Raw genomic sequence first — 26,260 nt, forward strand, 5'->3', positions numbered from 1 at the left:
CTGGTTTAGTTCTGGATGCAATTTCCATCACTTCTCCTCTGTATGGCCATCAATGTTGCCATGATTGCTAGGATCTTTGCACTGGTGTGTTGTGGCTGTCGTTTTTTATTTGTTCCCCCTTTTTTCTTCTTCATCCCCTCCTTAGAATAGTCTTGTTTCTCCTTTTGCTTCGATCCACTTGATTGTGCTCTTTTCAGGCCTATGTTTCCAGGTACTGTAACTGTACATTAGCCTCTTCCACCGTTTTAGACTTGAACATCATCACTTGATCATACAGATGGCGATGCAGACCCCCTAAATACTTGAGGAGTACATCTAGGTTCTTTGGAGAGATACCCAACATTATGGCCATCTTTCTTAATTCTGCGGTGTACTCCTGCACGCTTTGGCTTGCCTTTTTCCTAAAGTAATTCCACCGGATCGATTGTTCTTCCACGTACCCATTAGGATAAAACTGTGACTTAATGATGGTTTTGAAATCCTCCCACTTAGTAACTAGAGGTTCTCCCTCCAACCTCAGGGCTTTCAGGTGGCTCTCCCACCAAGCTAGTGCATGGCCCTCCAATTTTAGTCATGTGAATGAGATCTTATGTCCTTCCTTGATCTGAAGGACACTAAAATAAACTTCCAATTGTTGCAACTAGTGGTTCAGCTTCATAGAGTCGATCTCTTCATGGTATTGTTTGATATTGAATTTTTCTTCCACTTTAAACAAGGATTTGTTCACAACACTTGAAATGGGTTGATCTTTTCCAGGTTCTTTCTTCAGCTGGTTATCTGTGTCTTCCTGATCTCTTGATCCCCCTTTTGATTCCTCCTCTACATTCAAACCCCCTTATTCTCCAAATATCCCCAACTTATTACTTAGGACCTCCATGAGGAGGTTTATATTGCAGTTTATATCCACAACTTGTTCTTTGAGCCGCGAAAACCTCACCTTTGTAAGATCACGATGTTCGTTTACAGATTCATCACCCATGATTAGGGTTTTACGATTTTCAGCCTCGCCAATCTGGATCCTTGCAATCTCCAAAAAATACCCAAAGAAACCTGCTTTGATACAAAATTATATGTAAATTGTCGTGGATATTCCACTTGATAGCTCATCACCACAGATCTAATAATATTATATTAAAGAATCTGAGATTCTACACTATCAGATTTACTTAATTTCTATATTTGTAAAATTAACTTTATTTAGTACATGCATGTAAAAGTAAATCAAGCAGAAAAGCAGAGAATGGAAAAATAATCTCACACACACATAATACACAAGATATGCTCTCTAGGAAACCCTTTATGGAGAAAACCCAGTTGCAAGGTGAGGTCGCTTCGCTCTCCTTCTTTGTCTGGAAATATGGTTGTAGATACAAAGAAGTAATGTTTGTGTCTTGTGGGATGCTATAGTGCATAGATCCTCTCTGTGTGCTCTACCTCCTATATCTCCTAGCTATATTTTCTCAACTATCGAATAAAATTCTCTCGAAAGAATGGAATGTAGCTACCCCCTAGTGGCCCGGTTATAACACAAACCAATAGCCTACTAGTGGTTAATTTTGACTACATCTACTCTTAACTAGAGTTACAAAAATAGAATATTCTAGATTCTTTTACATCACAAACATGTGGCTAGCCCATTTTCCATGAATAATGGGGCTAACGCGGCATCCTACAGAACTATAGGTGTGAAAATAGGAAGGTCAACTTCTAAGTGGCATAAATTTTGGATATGGACTCTGATTGACATGATTCTTGCACCGTTGTAAGTATTTTTGAGTGTAGAATAGAATGAAAAAGTGCTAAGCTTGAGAGGTAAAAATTTACCCCCAAAAACATTGGTTGATGCCTCAAAATGCTCCCGGAAGATTTCGAAGCCTGTTTTGCCAAACTGGGTCCCTCCAGTAAAAATGTTCTCGTGAGATGATTCCTCCACTTTTTCCAATCCAAATGGATCAATATGGATGAAAAACAATATAATTATCCAATTCATATCATGTAGTGTACCATTTGTTGGACCGAGGGTCACCACAGAAATGAGTGCAAGTTGCTGACAGACTACATGGAAACTAGCACAATGAATCTACTTAAGTGGGGAAGAAGGTTTTGGTGTGAAGTTTGGCAAGTGTGGGGCCACATGCCATAGAACTATATGATGATGTAGAAGTATGAAGTGACTATCCATACCTTTTTTTGTTATTTTTTTAAATCAATCAAGTTTGATATCCACCACTACCATGCACTAGAACTAATGCGTAAACTAGACTTTTATTCATTTCAAGTGCAGGGACCCGAAGGAACTGAAGAAGCAAAAGGTGGATTCAATCAAACGTGATATAATCATACTAGACAATACACCACCTTGGTCAATGATAAGGAATGGCAACTATGAGCTTAGGAGGACTAACCTGAGGAAGAGGGGGATTTAGATGAGTTGAGGGAATTATTGTTTGCTACAACTCTGGTTAGCAAGGACACCTTACTAGGGATTTCCTTAATCCCTATTGTACATGTACATATTGTAGGGAATTATGCCATTGGACGGAGAGTTTCCCACAATTTATTTCAAAATAGCACGAGAAGGAGGGGTCAATGTATATATGATAGTCATTAAACCCGTAGAACCCAATAGTAGGTTGGTGTAGTATCTTTAGGAGGTTTCAAAACTAGAGCGGATGTTGCAAAGCCTATAACTCCACAGCGACAATGGGTTAGAAGAAAACTTGAAACCCCTCCAAATTTTTATCTTGTCTAAGAAAACGTAACCTACAAGGAAGGGTGAACGGTGATAGTTGTTGCAGAATGGGATAAACCGAAGATAGTCCACGAAGTAGCTCTGCCAGCTATCTATGATGATATTGTATGCAGGGAGCCTGTGGCAAAGATAGATCTAGTTCGGAAGCTGCTCCAAAGTTGTCTTGAGTTGGTGAAGGAAGCACATGAATTGGAAAAAACTAGAAAAATGGTAGAACAGCGTGCCAAGGACCCTAAAGCATCTACCACGCGAGCATCACCATGCATAGTAAATCAGGTAGCCCGGAGAAAAAGGATGAACAAGTAATTTAGGTTCAGTGAATGGGTGGGAGAATATGAAATGGACAACAATATAATTGACTTGGAGTGAAAATTAAATATATTGCCAAAAAGTACATGGGAAATGATGGGGAAACAAAATTTAACCTGGTCTCCCATTCAACTAAGATTATCTAATTAGAAACGTATCTTCCCCATTGGTATACAAATGAGAGCACCAGTAGATATTGATGGAGTTATGAGTATCATTGATTTCAAATTTATAGAGATAGTCGATGAAACTGGGCTATACTCAAATTTGTTGGGGATTGATTGGGAATTAGATAATCAAGTGATTATTACTTTTAAGAAGAGGAAAATGATTTTTGAAGCTAGGGACATTTGAGTTATAACACCTTTGGATCCTCTGGAAGGAAACCGATATTCTAAACTAGTTAAAAGCGAGCTGAGAAGGGAAGAATTAGATAATATTTCCAATGTGATGGCTCAACGGGAAGATTACATGAAGCCTATAGTTGATTGCATGTGGAGTTGGTATAGTGTTGTGTCATGTACTTCTGTTTTAGAATAGGTGCTAGAGAACTAGTAGAACAGACTGCATAAGATCAGTACTCTGAGATGCACAATAATCACTAGATTAGTGCATTAGATAGGCACTAACATACATAATTTTCCCCACTTTGATGGACTGTCCAAGGTGACTATTTGTGTGCAGGAGTTCAAGGATTAGTTACCTGAGTACATGAGGATCCCAACACTGAATTTTTCATTTTGCGCAACCCAATCCAAAAGGTGGATTGTGCACAAAGACTAAGTTGCGGGATGGAAACAGTGTATACATTTGATGTGCCTTAGGTGTGGGACCAACTTTGGGGTCGATGGGGAAACTATTCAAGAATGGAGTGCCCAAGGACACATTTAAAGCAGTTTGTTGCAACATGAACTAGAGAATGGGTGACATAATAGGAATATATACATAGTTGTACATACGTTGGACATTGTTTCTATGAATTGGTATATTGAGATGGATTTGTGTCGAGGAACAGAGGATTAGAATAAGATGGCAAAAATATTTAAAGATACCTTCAATTTTGAGGCAGAAGAACTAGCACTCATTTAGGCTTTTAAAGTTTTGCGACAAAAAATATTGCTAGAAAGTGTATTGTAGAATTGATATTGCTAGAAAGTGTATCATTGTGTCCTACACACAAGCATTCACGGAAAATACAGGAGTTCATGGAGTGATAAAACATAGCAGAACTCAGAGAGCATGATGAGGATCCTATAAATATACAGATCCCATAAATTGAAGGGGAGAACCAAGTAAACATAACATAATTACGATCCGTTGAGTGCGCACTATTGTCTCTCTGTAGATAGTTCTAGGCTAGGGAATTGTGCCAAAGCATCTAATTAAGGTTTTAATTGAATTGGATGACCAATGTATTAAACCTTTAACACTTGTAAAATCTAAATATTTTTTAGAAGTTCAAAGGGTTGATTTTCATTCATAATAGAATAACACTTTAAGTTGAGTTTGAAAGTGGAAAATAAGAAAATATGTGATAATCAAAAATCCATATTGAATATCTAATTAATAAAATACAGTTGATGCATGAAGAAGAATTCTACAGCCAAACAATATATGTTCAAAAGATGACAGAAGGCAACAATTAAAAGATGTAGAGGAACTAACTTAAACAAATTGTTTAGTTAATTAATATTTATAATGATTATAACTTTACAGCGGGCTCTGAGGGAGATTTATACTCAATCTATCCTTACCCTAACTCCTATGTTACCTTGAACATATGTAGAAATAAATTATGGAAAACATAAATGAATAAAAAAGAAAAAATCATGTGGACACAAAAGTTGTTAATAATGAAGCTAGAATCCTTTGATTATCTTTAGAAATATTTTAGAGTATTACAATAGTGTCACTGGATCATCACAAGGGTTCAACCCTTCCTTCTTCAAATTACAAAATACTTATGCAATTTGATTTGGATATTACAAAATGGAATAAAATTTATTACAAAATGGAATATTACCCAATTTTATTTGGATATTACAAAATAGAACACACAAATAGTTTTTATGAACTGATTTTAGTAATCATCACACAATTCAAGGGTGTTATTTGATGACTTCTGCTTCAAATTGAATTTTCTTCTTTTTCCTCCGGTTATTCTACTTTCTGGTCCTTTTTTCCCTACAACTCGTTACTGAATTTCTAAATTTTATTTCACTCGAAGAGTTCAATTAATTTATCCCGTGTTTTATCATCTAGGATAGACAATTTTGTTACCTTTCTATATGTCTCATCAACTTATGTATACTTCTCGAAGGTTGGCGTGGCAATGAACAAATGTTGAACTTCATGTTGGATAAAAAGATCATATTCTAGGCCTTCAAGGAATGTTTTACCACTGATTATCCCTCTGAATTTGGCAAACTTGGTTCTATCTGTTGCTATCTCATGCAATTTGTGTTGGTAATTCTCTAGTGGAATCAATTGGCCACTAGAATCTCGTAGAGCTGGAAGTTCTTTCTAGTGTAAAACATTAAACTTTATATGAGATTTTTTAACCCGTGCTTCTAAGTTTTGTCATTTATTGCTAATTGTAACATTAAGTTCTTTTTTTGTCAAAACTCTTCTTACTTCGAGGACTTTTATGTACTTCACAAAGATATGCATTATCAACTTTTATTTTGTTATCATGGGACTTCTCTAACTAAATTCTGAGCTTTTCAATCTCCAGATCTTTTAATCATAGGTCTCTCATAGCTTTTGATAGTTTCTATGTTGGATTCTGACTAGTAGACATTGTTTCTGTTGTAGACATTGTTGATGTTGATGTCCTTACTCCGGTGTTGATTTGAATTCTCTTTCCTTGATTGATTTCTCCATCTGTGTCTCCATATTCTAAATCTGCACATTTTGTTCCACAATCATCTGAAGCATATTTTTCGTTTTCCTTCTCTAGCTCACCTACTTCTTGTGCTTGGGGATGTTCAATTGTTTGTAATCTCAGCTGTTTCCTTAATGCTTTAATGTATTCTGATTTTAATTATTTCCTCATATTCCTTTACATCTTTAGTATTCAATCATAAATTCAAAACCATATCTTCCAACCCCTTAATTTTAGTATCCTTAGCTAGGGAACACATATTTTCAAGCTTCAACTGAGAGTGAATATATTTCAAAGATGCTTGTAGCTTGGATGTTTCCATGGAAGAACTTGTCAAGGATGTGTATATCATTTCTCCTGCTTGCTTGTGAAGATCAATTTGATCTATAGGATGTATATGTTTAGTATCAAATGTAAACACATAGGTTTTTTAATCTTCAACACTCTTAGGCACAGGGACCTTTGGTTCCAAAAATTTTAATTGGAAATGTCTTGTTTCCCTTTATAAGGAGGAAAGTAATATAGTTTGAGTTGTGGAAGATTATTTCCAAAACTCTGCATATGTCGAAATTTTCAGAGCCTCATTTTTCTTCTTCATCTCTAATAATCTTGCAAAAATACTCTACTGCCTTGAAGAAGAAGGAGAAGAAGGAGAATCTATGGTGGTTTCTTCAATTTTTTGTAATGAAAATGTAGATTCTCCTGAAAGTATGACTATGGTGGTTTCTTCAATTTTTTGTAATGAAAATGTAGATTCTCCTGAAAGTATGACTATGGTGGGTTCTTCAGAATTTTTAACTTCTAAGGACTCTTCTTCAAATTTTATCCTTATGGGATAAACTTTCTCCCGGCCTTTCAATTATCTTTTTGTCATCCTTGGAGTTTCCAATGTTGTTTGACTGGAAACTAACTCCTCAACTTCTTGTAGTGTGTTCTCTTCCCATTATTCTTTGTTGGCATATTGTTCAATCTCAGGTTTTGCAATGTGCACATATGGTGTAGACTTCTGCGCAACTCTCATTGATGATATTAGTCCTAATGGATCATATGACTAATGGAAACTCAATCAAAACTCCATTTGACTTAACAAATCACTGACTCTTTTTTTGCAGCTCTAATGTCGACTATAAATGGGCCAACCTAATCCATTAGTTTAAATTGATCTTTTTGTTTCTTGGAAACAAAATGAACATCATCCATGTTCATGATCTTCCTAATATACTCTAATGCAAAAATTCTAATTGGGAGGAACATTGGTAGTTTGTAAGGTGGAAGCTCGCAGCCATAAATTCTTATCTCTGTAAAATTATGGTATAAATACCAATCTCCAACTTTAGATTACTCACTCAAATGCAAAATCATTTTGATCTCTATTGAAATTCTGGGAATTGCATCACTACATAACAAACAAATCTCCATATACAAAAATTGATTGACAAAGTCACTGAAAGAAACTTCTTCATAAGTTTTCCTCACTAATGAGGTCTAATGAATCACTGACTATGGTTTCCCTTTAGTGTCCAACTCCTGTAGAGGAAACTTGAACCTTTCTGACTGATCATATAAAAATAAGTAAATCAAAACTAATTGGTGCTTAAATGACCCTTCATCACTGAACTTTAGGAACTGATCATGAAATGTATCAAACAAAAACTGACTATAATTGAATGTGATTGAAGGTTTTTTACCAAATGAAAACACTGATAGAAACCCCAAAATAACTTCATCAACCCATTGATCATTGAGATATCCTAACACACATGAAACTAAGGAAATCACCTGCATAGACATATCAGGGAACATCACAAAGTGATAAGGTGGGTTTGTTCTGGGTAATTCTGAATTTTCTAGCAAAAAAGACTCAAAGATATCAGCGCTTACTGAAAAAAAAAATAAAAAAAAAATATAAATAAATAAATAAATAAATAATAAATAAATAAAAATTCTAAATCTCCATAAGGGAATTAGTGAAAAAATGGTGAAGGGAGTCTTAAGGGTTTAACTGTAGGGCCAGAAAATTTGGCTGAGAGGTTATGTAGAAAAGAGTCTCATTATTTTAAGCAATTATGGCTCTCTGACTCGGAAGGTATCAGTCTCCACATTAGGTGACAAAATCTGGAAAATGGTATGTCTGAGAGAAATAAAACTGAGGAATTAAGGATTCCCAGAAAGAAAACTCATCACTGGCATCTTCATATTTCTGAAACACCCAATTGTGAAGCTCGTACAAGTCGAATTCACAATTGGTTTCAACAATTTTGAAATGGGTTTCAATAAGGGGAAGTTCATCTAAATTGATCACAGGGGGTAACAGAGGATTGTCCATGAACACTTTAAATTTTCATTTCTGGCTAGCCATTTGGGAAAAAATAAATTACTGAGAACAATTAGATAATTACCCAGAATTAATGATGGTTGGAAATTGTTATTTGTTGGAATTCGCTTGTGGTGTCACTCTAGAGGCTCTGGTTGTAGGTAGAATGGAAAAAAATCTGGTTTAGAGAGGATAACAAATTTTATCAAGGTGAACATAATGGTTGTTTGTTGGATTAACCATTACTGGTGTACAAGATTTAATGTTTTTGAACATTGATGAGAGAAATAAATGACATAACATTTTCTTGATAAATTTAGAGGGAGGAACAATTTAGGCTAAATGTATTGAAATGTTGGAGGAAGGTGAAAATGAAACGAGTAGTGGTGGAGTGTTGGCGGAAGGCGACAAGCAATTTGCAAGGGGGAGGGTGCTGGTCATTTATGGTTTCGAGCAAAGGGGTACCATAATTCACAAGAGCTTGCCATGTAAATAAAAGTGGGATCAAGGGAACCACTTTGCTGACCCCCCCCCCCCCCCCCCCACTCCCCCGCCCATTAACTTTCTGGAATGCTTGGGGTCCCATAATGTGTCAGAGTTCGTTGATCTTAGTGTGCTCAATCATAGCCGCCAAAATAGGCAATGAAATTATTTTTTGGCGAGGGCCATCAAATCAAAGTTATTACAAATAAAACAATTATCTAAATTGTTAAATATAATAAAAATATATGAGCGGCATTTAAACCTGCTCACTTATTCTAGGGGAAAATTATTTTATTTTTGTTTTCTTTTCTTCCCCTTGTATTTTTCACTTCTTTCTTTTGAATTTTATTTTTTATTTTTCTATTATTTTCTTATTTTTATTTCTCACTTTTTTTTTCTATTTTTCTCTTTTTTCTATTTTTTTTTTTAATAAAAGGAAATTTACAAATAATTACGAGGGTAAAAATAAGTTACAACACGCGCAACCTATCAAAACTTGGAAAGTAAATATTGGGATTGAGGAAAATTCCAAGATGGCTATCATAAGAGATTACTGGGCTGATGAAACAATAGAAAAGGTTGCAAACATGTTTCACAAGTACCAGGACTTGTTCCCCAACATGTTCGAGGAGATGAAAGGGATTTTCAAGGAATTGGGTGACATGGGAATTACATTGAAGCCTTACTCCAAGCCTGTGAAGCAATGGCACTATCAGTTGAATCCAATCTATAAGGAGAAGGTCAAGTAGGAGCTAGATAAGATGTTCCAAGCTGGAATTATTGAACCTATGGAAGAGTCTGAGTGGATAAGCTCGATGGTGGTTCATAACAAGAAGACAGGTGAAATAAGGAGCTATGTGGATCTTTTGAAGTTTAATGATATCTGTGTTCAGGATCCTTTACCTATTCCATTCACAGATGAGATATCAGAGAATATGGGTGGATAGGAGGTTTACTCCTTCACCTGTGGGTTTTTTGGTTATCATCAGGTGAAAATCGCTAAGAAGGATCGTCATAATACCACTTTTGCGATGGAATGGGGATGCTTCTAAGACAATGTCATCTCCTTCGGGTTGAAGAATGTGCTAGCCATCTTCTCACATATATTGTTTGCAGTATTTAAGGAGTTCATCCATAAGCTCTTAGAGGTTTACTTGAATGATTGGACAGTGTTTAGTCTATTAAAGAAGCATATCAAGGTACTATGACTAATGTTGGATAGGTGCAGACAATTGTAAATTTCCTTAAATATAAGGAAATGTATATTTTGTTCACCTTATGGTATTTGGATGTGGCATGTAATCTGTAAGCAAGGTTTTTTGGTGGACCCATCCAAGATCGTAGTTATAATGGACTTACCACCTCCTACATCAATCACACAGTTCTGGTCTACCTTGGGGCATGCAGGGTACTATCAAAAATTCATCCAAGGATATGTTGGCATTACCGCTACCATGGAAAAGTTGTTGAAAAAAGGAATTAATTTTTAGTTGAATGATGAGAGTTATAAATATTTAGATACCTAGAAGGAGAGGTTGGTGACAACTCTAATTTTGGTGTTTCCATATTAGCACATGGAGTTCCACATGCATGTCAATTCTTCATCCATTTCACTGGGTATGATCTTAGCCCAACCTGGGGAGGGGGAGATCGATCGCCCTATTTCTTTTTCCAACAAAAATTTGTCGACAACCAAGCAGAATTATGCCATGATAGAAAGAGAAGGATTGGAAATGTTATATGCCCTACAAAATTTTAGGCATTATTTGTTGGGAAATAAGTATAAATTATACATTGATCATTCTACTCTAAAGTACCTCATCAACAAGCCTATGTTACGGGGGAGGATTTATAGGTGGCTACTTTATGTCCAGGAATACAGTTTCCAAGTGGGGGTTAGACATGATAAACTAAACATAGTGTTAGAAAATTATATATTATAGAGCAATGGAACACATAAAATATTGCAGAAATATAAACATAGAAAACTCATAAAACAAGAGAGACACAGATATACGTGGTTCACCCAATTTGGGCTACATCCATGAAGAAAGAGCTAGTCCTTCCTTTTGTATTATCCAGCGAAATGAAGATATACAACCTACAGCAGATCCATTGTAATTCCCTCCTCGCTCACACACAATCTCCTATCTCTTTCTCACTCAGAATACACATATACATAGCTGCAATACAATTCCCTCATATATAGTGAGGCGATGCCTTCTAGGGGAAAAACCCCTAAATTAAACATAACTTATACCATCAAATTTCTGCTTAATGAATGGCCCAGATTGATTACGAAATTACAACATTTTACAAGGAAAATTTACATCTATCTTAGCTTTGGGGGTGCCTCCCCCGATCCCTTGCTAGGGAGGGGCTCTAAAGAATCGTCGTCCCCCACCCCTGGCAACGCGCATAAATCGGCAATGTTGTTGCCACATTACAAAATGTAGTCCAATGTGGCAATACCTCTTAATAATGAAGATAATCAAGCTCCACACCCAAAAGTCTCCCACTTGGAGACTGATTATAGGAATTCCACCGTTGCTTCATTTGTTGGACAATGACTCCACTTTAGACCTAGTTGTTTCTCATCTTCATCATCATACTTGAATGCCAATTGAAACTAAGCAGAATCTCAGTTTCTCCCAAGTTACAACTTTTGTTAACATATTTGCAGGATTCTGGCTAGTGTGTATCTTTTCCAACTTCAACTTTCCATCTTCCAACAATCACCATATGAAATGGTACTTGAGCTGTATATGTTTAGTCTTGGAATGAAATGCAGATTTTTTTGCAAGATCTATGGCACTCTAGCTATCACTATATAACCTGCCAAACTCTTGATTCTTACCCAATTCATCCAAAAACCTCTGTAGCCAAATCATTTCTTTATTAGCCTTTGTAGCAGCAACATACTATGCTTCTGTCGTTGAGAGTGCAACAACACTTTATTGTTTTGAAACCCAACTGACATTTGTTCCACCTACAGCAAACACATGCCCTATGGTTCTCCTCTTATTATCTCTATCACCTGCCATATCTTCATTAAAATATCCCGGGAGAGAAATGTTTGAACCACTAAAGCATAATTCTTGATTTGTGGTACCTCTCAAATACCTGAGAATCCACTTTACCACCATCTAATGTTCTTTTCCTGAAGTGTTCATGTACCTGCTTACAACTCCCACTGCATGTGCAATATCAGGCCTTGTGTAGACCATTACATACATCAAGCTTCCAACTACTTATGCATATGGAGCTTTAGACATATAAGCCATTTCTTCCTGAGTCTTGGGACACACCTCCTTACTCAGTTTGAAATAGCTAGCCAAAGGTATACTAATTGGTTTTGCATTCTGCATATTAAATCTTTTCAACACCTTTTGTATATACTCACTCTGAGACAATGTTAATTTGTGATTCTTCCTGTCTCTAGTTATTCTCATACCGAGGGTTTGTTTTGCAGCACCCAAATCCTTCATTGCAAATGAGTTTGCCAATTTTCTTTTGAGAACATTTATTTCCTTCATGTTAGAACTTGAAACAAGCATTTCATCTACATACAATAACAATATAATATAGTTTCCATCATTTTTCCTTTGAGATAAAGACAATGATTAGAGTGACATCTAGTATAACCTTGTTCAGACATAAACCTGTCAATTTTTAGATACCATTGCCTTGGAGCCTATTTTAATCCATACAAGCTCTTCTTCAACCTGCACGCTAGTTTCTCCTTCCCTTTTACCTCATATCCTTGTGGTTGTTGCATATATATCTCTTCCTCCAAATCCCCATGGAGAAAGGTTGTCTTTACATCTAACTGTTCAAGATGAAAATCTTCAACTACTACTAGGCTTAAAATAGTTCTAATTGAAGTCATTTTAACAATAGAAGAAAATATCTTATCAAAGTCTATACCCTTTTTCTATGCAAACCCCTTCACCACAAGTCTAGCTTTATACCTTTTTCTACCTCCATCTTCTTCCTTCAACATGTAAACCCATTTATTCTACAATGTTGTTATACCTACAAGCAACCTGACTAAGTCCCAAGTCTGGTTATATACTAAGGAGTCCATCTCTTATTTCATGGCTTGCTCCCACTTATTCCTGGTTTCTACCTACACCACTTCTTAATAACATTCTAGCTCACCAGAATCAGTCAACAATACATAATATGATGAAGGAGAATATCGTTCAGGGGATCCACTTATCGTGGTAGATCTTCTAACACCACTTTCAGGTGTTTGAGGTGCTTGTTACTGTTGTGGTTGTTATTGTTGTTCTGGTTGTTGATCATTGTGATTTTCAAGAACCTTCACTTTTTCTGTGATCTCATCAAGCACTGTGTAATCTCTGTTTTCTTTTTCCTATTTCTTTTCCTGAATCTGATCCTTATACAAAACCTTTTCATTGAATATGACATCTTTTCTCCTAATGATTTTTTTTTTCACAATAATAAAAGCAATAACCAAAATCATTAACACCATATCCGATAAAGGTACATTTCTTTGATTTTCCCTCAAGCTTTGTTCTATTTTATTTATCAATGTGGACAAAGACTTTAGAACCAAAAGTATTTACAAATAAGTAGTTTACCTTTTTACTTGTCCATGCCTCCCCTAGAATACCACCATCCAAGGAACTTGAAGGCCCTCTGTTTATTAGATAAATAGCAGTATCTACAGCATCTGCCAAAAATTGTAAAGGAAATCCTGCATGCTCCATGATTGTCCTATTCGTCCTTTCTGACACACCATTTTCTTGTGGTGTTCTTGGAACTGTCTTCTCTCTGCGAATTTCATTCTTTTTTTTTTGAGACAGATTCTTCGGTGTAAATCACATGAAATTTCATTTGTCAATGCTTTTCGAACCAACCAATGTGGTTCATCGTCAGGACAAGTTGAAGAATTAGATCTAGCTTTGCATATTAAACAGTCAGAGAAGAACATCCAACGGCTATATTTCTTGACCAAGCAATGGCTAAATTTGACCAAGAGACGGTTATATTCTTATTAAAATCAAGGTTAAAGGGACTATAAACGAAGATATCATAAAATAAACTTATTTATTTAAATTTATTTATTTATTTTATGATATATTCATTTATAGTCCCTTTAACCTTGATTTTAATAACAATATAACCAACTAACAATTTGATATTTATTTGAATTAACTTAGTTATTAAAATATGGGTCTTGCCCTTAATCCTGTCCAACTAACTGTCTCCTGGTCAAATTTAGCCGTTGCTTGGTCAAGAAATATAGCCCTTTGATGTTCTACTCTGACTATTTAATATGCAAAGCTAGATCTGATTCTTCAACTTGTTCTGATGATGAACCGCATTGGTTGGTTCGAAATGTGTCAACAAATGAAATTTCATGTGATTTACGCCGAAGAATCTCTCAAAAATTTGATATGGATCATAGAAGCCTCAATTCAACAATTGAATTTCATTCTCTTAACAGTACCTATCAAACTCTTTACTGCAATATTCACCTCCATTTTCTGATCTAAGACACTTCAACCTTTTTCATGTCTCATTTTCAACCAAATATTTCCATTTCTTGAAAGTATCAAATACATCAGATTTATTTTGAATACAATAAATCTAGGATTTTTTGGTTGCTCATCAATAAAAGTAACATAATAATGAGAGCCACCAAGAGATGATACCTAAGGAATTCCCCATACATATAAGCTCTAATTTTTCGCTCTTCTTTTCTTTCCCAACTCTAAGGAATATGACTCTCTTATGTTTTCCATAAACACAATTCTCACAAAATTCCAAATCAACATACTTCAAACCTGGCAACAAATTTCTTGAGTGAAGAATCTGCATCCCCTTCTCACTCATGTGCCCGAACCTATGATTCCACAATGTCGTATCTACTCCTATAGAGGTTAAAGCATTAACATAATTAGAAATACCATTGCATAAATACAATGTACCAACCTTTTCTCCTTTTTCGATTACCAGGGCTCCTTTAGTGACCTTCCAGGTTTTACGTGTAAAATTAGTTACACAACCTCCACCTCCCAACTACCCTATTGAAATTATATTTTTCTTCAAATCTAGAACATGCCTTACCTCCTTCAATAGCCATTGATTTCCATTCTATTGTTTTATCAAAATTGTACCCATTTCAATGATTTTACAGGGTTTATCATCACCCAATCAAACCTATCAAAAATCTCCTTGAACATAATCATGAAAATGTTTCCTATCAGGTGTGGCATGGAATGAGGCCCCAAAATCTACCACATAGGCATTAATAATATTTTCTAATGAAAGAATCAAAGCATCTTGCAACACATCACCTGTCACATTCGCTTCATGATTATTTTGTTGTTGTGTGTCTCCTTATTTTCCCTTCCGAGACTTGCAGTCTTTCTTCAGGTGTCCTTTCTTCCCGAATTTCTAGCACACTATCCCTAATATGGACTTGGATCTACCTTTCCTTGACTTACTGCAATATCCTGGGCTCTTTCCTCTTTCCATTTTTCTTCCCCTAGTCTCTGCAGTCAAATCATTACCTGATGTCTCACTGGAGTTTTTCTGTTGCATTTCCTCGCTAAGGATTACACCGACAACATCATCAAACTTTAAAGTACTAGATTCAGAGATAGAGTTACTAATGGCCATAACTAAACCATTCTAACTTTCTAACAATGAGCATAGAAATAAAAGATCCCTAGCTTCATCATCAAAAGTTACCCCTACAAAACTTAACTGACTGGTAACTATATTAAATTCATTTAAATTATCAGTAACAGATCCACCTTCTGACATCTTCATATTAAATAAATACTTCATAAGAAATAACTTATTTGAGGTTGAGGATTTTTCATATAGTTTGGAAAATCCCAACATTAAACCCTCTATTGTCGTTTCCTTTTAAATATTAAAGGCTACCGACACCGTTAGGCCCAGTTGTATTATTCCAAGTGCCTTTCTATCGACAATATCCCATTCTATGTCTGTCATACTTGTTGGCTTCTTTGTCTTTTCGCTTAATCATAGGTACAGATCTTTCTGATACAATTAATCTTCCATCTGCATCTTCCAGAGTTGGTAGTTTTGGCCGTTGAATTTTTTGACCCTAAACCTACCATCTTCTGCCATTGCTCCCACTCAAAACCAAAACCTTTCTCTCCTGCGAGTTTATCAGCCAAATGGACCTTCAGCTCTAATATCAGTTGTTAGAACATTATATATTATAGAGAAATGGAACACATAAAATATTGCAGAAATATAAACACAAAAAACTCACTAAAACAAGAGAGACACAGATATACGTGGTTCACCCAATTTGGGCTACGTCCACAAAGAAACAGCTAGTCATTCATTTTGTATTATCCGGTAAAATGAAGAGATGCAACCTACAACAAATTCGATGTAATTCCATCTTCGCTCACACACAATCTCCTCTCTCTTTCTCGCTTAGAATACACATATACATAGCCGCAATACAATTTGCTCATATATAGCGAGGGATTGCCTTCGAGGGCAAAAAACCCTAAATTAAACATAACTTCTACTGTCATATTTCCGCCTAATGAACGGCCCAGGTTGGCTATGAAATTACAACATTTTACAATGAAATTTTACATCTATTTTAGCTTCAGGGGCACTGCCCCCGATCCCCGCCAAGGGGGGCCTCTAAAGAATCGTCATCACCCACCCCCTGGACTCCCCTGGCAGTGTGCATAAACGGGTGGCATTTCTACCACATTACGAAATGTGGTCCAATGCGGCGATACCTCTGAATAAAGGAGATAATCAGGCTCCACACCCAACACATAAGACCTGGCCATTTGTCGCACTTGACTACAAGAGAATATGCACATAATCCAGAGGACAATATACCAGATGCGCAAATTTTTGTTATGACCATGGTGGATGACCACTTTGAAGAGATTTCAAGCTTTTTTAGTACAACATGGAACCAAAAGATTGTATGTTTTCACAAAAGAAATAAATAGTGGTGAAAGCAGTTGACTATCAGTTAATTGTGGGATACCTGAATAAGTTAGGAGCAGGTGGAATTTTGCGCAGGTGTGTTTTGGAGCATGAACAACCTATGATTTTGACAAAGGCACAAGCAGGTATCGCAATACAACACTATGCAAGACTGGCCACGACACAAAAGATCCTTTGTGCAGGCCTATGGTGGTGTTTCGTCAATTCAAGGTTCTTAAATTGCTTACATAAATTATCGACCGGAGTTGGTAAACTTGTGAAGTGGAAGTGCACTATATATGATAGAAACCTTTTTGAATTTATTAAGATAATGATTGTGGATGGTTTTAAGGATTTTCTTCATTCCTATGTTCTTAATGAAAACTAAAGATTTACAATACAATCAGTTTGTGAAAAGGAAATTACAACTAGTTATCATGATATTCTTTAACTGGTTGTTGTTAGTTACTATGTAAAATGGTAAAAACAAAGCTACCTAAACTAATGTTCTAGAAAGGTAATTACTTATATTCTAAAAAGAATTACTTCTATTCAAGGATAAAATTTATAAGACAATCTATATTAAGATCTATGCATTATAATTAAGAATCTTACTTGAAATATAAAAAAAAAAAAAAAAACAAAAACAAAAAAACAAAAACAAAAAAAACAAAAAAAAAAAACAAAAAAAAACAAAAACAAAAAAACAAAAACAAAAAAACAAAAAAACAAAAAAACAAACAAACAAGCAAACAAAAAAAACAAAAACAAAAAAAACAAAAGAAGAAAGGATGCAATCTAAACAAACATAATTACTTATGAAAATAAGGATATCTATATAAACTGTCCTATTTTAGAAAGCATGTAAATGATTTGAAATCGGAAGAAAAAAAATGAAATACTGTAAACAAAAAATTACAAAGAAATGAAACTATGATAATGCAATTCTATAAAAACAATGAAATGAACTGAACTAGATAATAAGGAAATGAATCAACCTCAACTATCTATAGGGGCCCTCCACAAAATAGCAAGTTTATAACTGTTATCGCAATAGCTAACTATGCATGATATTCATAAGAATACTTCTTCAATTAAAAAGAAACAAAGTCATGGAACTTCAAACTATCAATTACAAAGTACATATATGTCTATATGTCTTGTTTTCTATATATATATATATATATATATATATATATATATATATATATATATATATATATATATATATATATATATATATATATATAGCATTCATGCCCAGCAGTTTTTAGACTTTCATGCCTTAAAATCTTAAAAACAATCCTAATCTATATGCTAACTTGATAATGGAAATTTTAGTGCTTCTCAGCGATTTACTATTTGGAAATCAAATTGGAGAGTCGTGATTGATTTGAACTATGGTTGTTCTGTTCATCCACGCATTGACATGCCTCCTTGACTGCACCATTGGGCAATTCCCTTGATGATTTGGCTCGGGTGAATAGGAGGATATCAATCCCTATCTACCCATGTGCTTCTTTTCTTGGCTGGCGTACTCAAATCCAGCAACCCATGGAGATAGTTGCGGAATTATAAAACAACAACATATTTGTATTAATTCTATAGCTATTACAATCTTTAACTTAGTAATATGCACATCAATAAATATGAAAAATAAGACATCTGAGTACCTTACCATGTCAAAATATATAATTTTAATGTTTATTTGAGTTGGTAGCAGTGATGAAAAGAGGAAAAATGGATGGAAATGGTGTCAAAAACAAAACAGTCATGAGACTCTACATTCCCCCATGTTGAGGTCTTTTCATTTCCTCATGCAAAACGCAAAACTGATGTCTCATGTTTAATTATTGAATTTCTCTTGAAACTTCAGCAAGTACATCCAACTTCATATTTTTCCCTTTCTTTCCACCCACTGCCATCCTTGGATTTTTCAAGAGAATCATGTACTTCAGGTTTATGACTTGCCTTTGTAGAGCTCTATTTTTCTGTTTCAACTTCTTGTTCTTATTGTACCACAGACTTATGTGTAAAAGGATATTTTCACTCTTAGCCACTTGGATTTCACTCTGTGCCTTTAGTGTTTGATTCTCCTTTTGAATGTACCTATTTAGTGTCTCCAGCTCGAAAATTTCTTGTTTTAAAACATTTACTACTGGAGGTTCTTGTGGTTTACTAAACTAGACTTCTTCTTGATTTGAAGCTGATGTTTTTGCTGCATCTCTTTTCTCCAAAGACTCAATATAATCATACATTTCTTGCTATACAGGATCAATTTTAGGTGTTTTTTAGCCTGGACTCTAAGGAGGTGTGATGAAAGTTGGTGAAGAAACCCTTGAATCTTCCACTGCTTCTAGGTTGATATGCTCCATACTTTTTTTAGGTTGTTCTTTTGTTGTTGGATTGAGTCTGGTAAATATTCTTAAGCTTGTTACAGGAGGTTTTAGAATTTTTGCCTTCTTTCTTTCTATCCTAGGTTTCTTTGTTTTGGGTGTGCTCTCTGTCTTTTGGTTGGATTTCTTTCTTCTAACATCCTTCTTGGTCATATTCTGTAAAGTTTCTGCAAGAGGAATGTCATCATCTAGCTGCTCCAATGATTGTTGTTGTCCTTATTCTGTTGGTCCTTCAATTTTTCGTTTCCTTCCTTTCTTAGTCTTGTTGCTGCTTAGTTGTTCTTATTCTACTGGTACTTCAATTTTTCTTTTTCTCCCTCTCTTAGCCTTACTGCTTCTTGGTTGTTCTTGGTTATCTTCTTTAAAATGGTTCCCCACCAAAAAGCTTTCTCAATTATCACCCACAATCTTAAGATGGAATTCAACAAGGATTTTAATGAGGCCATGGTGATACATGGTGTTTTCTATAAATTGAATTTTCCTTTGGACATTCACTGACATATCTCTTAAACTATTAAGCAAGAAATAAGGAAGATTTATTTCATTATCCTTAATAAAATTCATCAACAGTCGGATATGATAGAAAAACATGCATCAAAACCTCCTTTCACAAGTAAAATTTTTTTGAATTATCAGAAGAAAATTTCTCCACTTACTTTTTAATGTTGTGTTCAGGATGCTTTTCTTGAAAATGGTAGTGTCCATGCTAGGTTTCTTTAGAAAAACTTTCCATTCTTCACTCTCAATACCTCTATTTTTAAACCATTTGTCTCTAATTCAAGGAAATCCAGTAGCTTCGGCAACAAATTATTCTATGACTGTGAATTTTATGTCCCCTATCTCGACTTCCACTCCATCAAAGGCTCTAGAAAAGGACTTGGTTACTTCCTTGTGGAATGTGTCAAATTTCTCTACAAATTCTATCCATTGTGCTTTCCGCACTAATTCCCTTGTCAATGGATATCCTTCCAAAAACTTTCTTCCTACTAGTTCTGTTCTGACTATAACTCCCATGGTTGAGAAGCTTTGTCTCAAGACTGTTTTTTTGATAAGGTATGAGGGTTTCAAAGGGTCTCACAATAATGAGGATGAGAATGTGAATGATAAGAGTGTGAGTGCTAATGATATGAATAAGTGAAATATAATCTCATCATTGAGAGAATGAATGCACATGATTTGGGCGATTGAATTAATCAAAACTAGTATGGGGGTTGGAGCATAGGTATAATGATGAGAAGTGAATTACATATTAGATCCGATTTGACATGATACTATCAACATTTACTAATGATGATTTTGAATTTGATAGTATGATGTCTATATAATTCATATGATTAATGTTTTGATCCCTATTATCAAATTAAATAATTGCATACCTTTGAATTATTTCTTCTAACCTTTGATTGTTGTTCTTTGTATTGTCTTCAAGTGCCTTGTAGTCAAGGGAGTCAATCACTCTTTCAATTATTCCATCAGAATTTTGTATTAAATTGGCTGCAGAAATCTGTCAGAGCCACAAAAACTCAATAATTCTATAGCTATTTTATTTTGAAAAATAAAAGAGTGGGACATAAAGAAAATGGGTTTAGAAAAGATGTAAAGAAAATTTAAGGTGTCAAAAATTGATTTTCACCTTAGATTTTCTGTATAAACATGCCAACCATTGTTGGTTTTCAAGTTTATACATTTTTTTTTCAAATTATATATGTATATATATATATATATACATATATATATATATATACATATATATATATATATATACATATATCTATCTATATATATATATATATATATATATATATATGTATATATGTATATATGTATATATGTATATATGTATATATATATATATATAGATAGATAGATATAGATATAGATATAGATATAGATATAGATATATATATATATATATATATATATATATATATATATATATATATATATATATATATATATATATATATATATATATATATTATATATATATATATATATATATATATATATATATATATATATATATATATATATATATATATATATATATAACAATTTAGAAAGAAAAAGATTTTTTGGAGATCAAGTTGCAGAAGAAGGAAAATCCTTCTTCACCAACTTTAAATCAGTATTATCTTGCAAATTTTTGATAAATTCTTCCTTGGTCAATGGGTTATGATAGATTCTCAGTCGATGAGCATTCACAAGAAAAGTGATCCTTTCTTCATCAATAGTTCTGATTCTAATTGCACCATTGTCAAAGACTATTACAATCTCATAAGGCCCAAGCCAATGAATTTGAAATTTTCCTTGGAAATCTTTGAATTTTGAATCAAATAGTAATGCCCAATCTCATGGTTGGAACTTTCTCTCTTTGATATATTTTTCATGCCATATGGATCTTTGTTGTTGAACTAGATTAGTGCTCTAGATTGCATCTTGTCTTATCTCATCAAGTTCATTTAGTTGCCCCTTTCTTTGTTTTTGTGCTTCTGAAAGATCCAGGCCCAATTTGACTATTGTCTTGAAAGTTTTGACTTGAAAATCAATAGGAGACAATACTCATTTTCCATAGACAAGCTCATAAGTAGTATGTCTTGTAGTATTTCTCCATGTGGTATGGTATGCCCATAAAGCCTCTGGAAGCTTTTCTGCCCAATCTCTTCTATGCAAGTGCACAATTTTGGTGAGAATTTCATCAATGACTTTATTAGTTTGGACTCCACTTGTCCATTTGCTTGAGGATGATATGGAGTAGGCTTTCAATGTTTGATTTTGTATTCCTCCATTATCTTTTGTACCAACTTAGATGTAAATTGAGTAACTTGATTTGTTACAATTTCTCTTGGAACACCAAAATGAGTAAATATATCCTCAAAAAGAAATGAAACTACAGCATTTTCAATAGTGGAGAGAAGTTATTTAGCTTCTACCTATTTTGTAACATAATCAGTGGAAGCAGAATGTACCTTTTTTGTTTCAAGGGTGGAATAATTGGACCAACAAAATCCAGAGCCCATTTTTCAAAAGGCTCAATAAGTACCTAAGGTTGTAGAGGAATCTCATCAGAAGGAACAAGTTCCCCCATCCTTTGACAACTATCACATCTCTTAGCATACTCTCTGGCATCCTTAAAAAGGGAATGCTAGTAGTATCCTAAGATAAAGACTTCGTAAGAAGTTCTTTTTTCAGCGAAGTGTCCTCAACATGGCTCATCATGACAAGCCTTACTCCAAGCCTCTGAAGAAATGGTCCTACCAGCTTAATCCAATCTACAAGGAGAAGTTCAAGAAGGAGTTGGATAAGATGTTGCAAGCTGGAATTATTGAACCTATGGAGGAGTCTGAGTGGATAAGATCGATGGTGGTCCATAACAAGAAGACAGGTGAAATAAGGAGTTGTGTGGATCTTCTGAAGTTGAATGATGTTTGCATGGATGATCCTTTCCCTATTCCATTCACAGATGAGATACCAGAGAACGTGGGTGGACAGGAGGTTTACTCTTTCAACAATGGGTTTTTTGGTTATCATCAAGTGAAAAACGTTGAGGAGGATCATCATAAGATCACTTTTGCGATGGAATGGGGATGCTTCTAATACAGCGTCATCCCCTTCGGGTTGAAAAATGTGCTAGCCATCTTCTCTCATATATTGGTTGCAACATTTAACAAGTTCATCCATAAGCTCTTCGAGGTTTACTTGGATGATTGGATGGTGTTTAGTCTACTAAAGAAGCATATCAAGGTACTACAACTAATGTTGGATAGGTGCAGACAATTGTAAATTTCCTTAAATTTAAGGAAATGTACATTTTGTTCACCTTACGGTATTTTGGTGGGGCAGGTCATATGTAAGCAAGGTTTGTTGGTGGACCCATCCAAGATCGTAGTAATAGTGGACTTACCACCTCCTACATCAGTCACACAATTGCGATATATCTTGGGGCATGTGGGGTACTATCAGAAATTCATCGAAGGTTATGCTGGCATTACCGCTACCATGGAAAGGTTGTTGAAAAAAGGAATTAATTTTTAGTTGAATGATGAGTTTCATAAAGATTTAGATACCTAGAAGGAGAACTTGGTGACAACTCTAATTTTGGTGCTTCCATATTAGCACATGGAGTTCTACGTGCATGTCAATGCTTCATCCATTTCACTGGGCCTAATCTTAGCACAACCTAGGTAGGCGGAGATCGATCGCCCTATTTCTTTTTCCAACAAGAATTTGTCAACAACCAAGCAAAATTATACCATGACACAAAGAGAAGGATTGGAAATGTTATATGCCCTACAAAAGTTTATCCATTATTTGTTGGGAAATAATTATAAATTAAACATTGATCATTCTAATCTAAAGTACCTCATCAACAAGCCTATGTTGGGGGGGAGGATCTACAGGTGGCTACTTTCTTTCCAGGAATACAATTTCCAAGTGGTGGTTAAAAATGGTAAGCCAAACGTAGGACCCGACCATTTGTCGCACTTGACTACAAGAGAAGATGCACATAATCTAGAGGACAATATACGAGATGCACAAAATTTTGTTATGACCATGGTGGATGACCACTTTGAAGAGATTTAAAACTTATTTAGTACAATATGGAACCAAAATATTATATGGTTTCACAAAAGAAACAATTAGTGGTGAAAGCAGTTGATTATCCATTAATTGTGGCATCCATGTATAAGTTAGGAGTAGATGCGATTTCATGCAGGTGCCGCAAGAGGACACTATGCAGAATTGGCCATGACATAGAAGATCCATTGTGTAGGGCTATGGTGGTAATAACTCAATTCAATGTTCTTAAATTGCTTACATAAATTATCGACCAGAGTTAGTAAACTTGTGAAGTGAAAGTGCACTATATATGCTAGAAGATTTTTTGAGTTTATTAAGATAATGATTGTGGATGGTTTTAAGGATTTTCTTTGTTCCTATGTTCCTAATGAAAACTAAATATTTACAATACAATCAATTCTTGAAAAGGAAAGTAAGACAAGCTATCATGATCTTCTTTAACTGACTATTGTTAGTTACTATGTAAAATGATAAAAACGGAGCTACCTAAACTAATGTTCTAGAAAGATAATTACTTCTATTCTAAAAAGAATTACTTCTATTCAAGGATAAAATTTATAAAACAATCTATATTAAGATCTATGCACTGTAATTAACAATCTTACTTGAAATAATAAAAACAAAAGAAGAAAGGATGCGATCTAAACAAACATAATTACTTATGAAAAGAAGGAGATTTATATACATAGTCCTATTTTAGAAAGCATGTAAATGATTTGAAATCGACAGAAAACAAATGAAAGACTGTAAAAAAATAATTACAAAGAAATGAAACTATGATAATGCAATTCTAGAAAAATAATGAAATGAACTGAACTAGATAATAAGCAAATGAATGAACCTCGACTGTCTGCAGGGGCCCTCCACAAAACATTAGGTTTATAACTCTTATCTCAACAGCTAACTATGCATGATATTCATAAGAATACTTCTTCAATTAAAAAGGAACAGAGTCATGGAACTTGAAATTGTCAATTACAAATTACACATATGTTTGTGTGTCGTATTTTCTGTTTACAAAGATATATATAGCATTTGTTCCCAACAATTTTTAGACTTTCATGCCTTAAAATCATAAAATAAATCATAATCTAAATTCTAATATGATAATGGAATTTTTATGTTTCTTGACGATTTTCTATTTGGAAAGAAAATTAGAGAGTCGTGATTGATTTGAACTCTTGTTGTTTTGTTCATCCACGCATTAACTTTCTTCCCTGACTGCGTCACTGGGCGATTTCCTTGATGATTTGGCTTGGGCGAATAAGAGGAGATCAATCCCTATCTTCCTATGTGCTTCTTTTCTTGGCTAACATACTGGAATCTGGCAAACCATGGAGAGAGTTGCGGAATCATAAAATAGCTACAGATTCATGTTAATTTTGTAGCTATTGCAATATTTAACTTAATAATAATGCACATTAATAAATATGAAAAATAAGACATTTGAGTACCTTACCATGTCAAAATCTATAATTTTACTATTTATTTGAATTGATAGAAGTGACGAAAAGAGGGAAAATGGTTTGAAATGGTTGGAAATGGTGTCAAAAACAAAACAATCATGAGACTCTACAGGTGACCTACTATACACATTGATACCAAGGAGTTTTGTAGGATGTGTAATGTATGCCAGCGACTCAGGAGACCTTCTCAAAGAGATGACATACCCTTGGTTATTGGAACTGTAGCAAGAAAATACTTCATTTGACTTGTTCCTTAGTCAAATGGAGAAATTCAATTTTCCACATCAACAGGATGACTTGGATTGCAGTTAGCTAGAGTGACATGGATTTTTCTCCTAGTTAAGTCAGTAAATTCAAGTTATAGGCTAGAAGTAGATTTTTGCATGGGTTGATTTCTAAAATTTAGTAATCTAGTGGAGTTATTGTTAGTTAAACTCAGTTATCTGAGCTCTAGTCATTAGTAGAGTCAGTAGGAGTTTAGTTGAGTAGTTATAATAGTTGTTAACTCACTGATCTCTCATTTAACTAATCAATTTACTAAAAATAGACCTAGTCATGCATGGAATTCAAATTTCCTAGTTGAGTGGAGGAAAAAGGCATCAATGTATTTATTATTGTATACTAGAGAGTGTATACAGTTTGTATGCAACAAGTGAGACTCTTCTCTTGGGAATTGTGCAAGAAAATAGGGGCTTCTCCTATTCTTTAGGAGCCAATTTCCTCAGGAATTGTGTAAGGAAATAGGAGGAGCAGGAGGCCAAGATTTGGCTAAGTATTTTGTAGAGAAGTCTCGGGAGGAGGAGATCAGAATTAAAATGTAGGGTGTGCTTCATGTGTGAATAATTCATTGTAATTGATCATTTTTTTCTCATCTAATATAATACAAACAGAGGAGCAATTTTTCCCTGTTGGGTTTCCCTGTAAAATCATTGTGCTCCTTGTATTTTAATGGTTGCATGTTAATGTATGTGTTTCTATCATGCCTCCCTTTTCATAGAATAGTAGAAGAAATTTGTATCTCTTGATTTCAATTTGATTTCATTAGCAGTAGAAAATTTCTTACAATTTCTACATGGTATCAGAACTTCAAAAGACTGCATAGAA

This window comes from Pinus tabuliformis, chromosome 3_2 (genome assembly GCF_031772625.1).
Source record: "Pinus tabuliformis cultivar Carrire ecotype Pingquan chromosome 3_2, CPIR1, whole genome shotgun sequence".
NCBI classification, from domain to species: Eukaryota; Viridiplantae; Streptophyta; class Pinopsida; order Pinales; family Pinaceae; genus Pinus; species Pinus tabuliformis.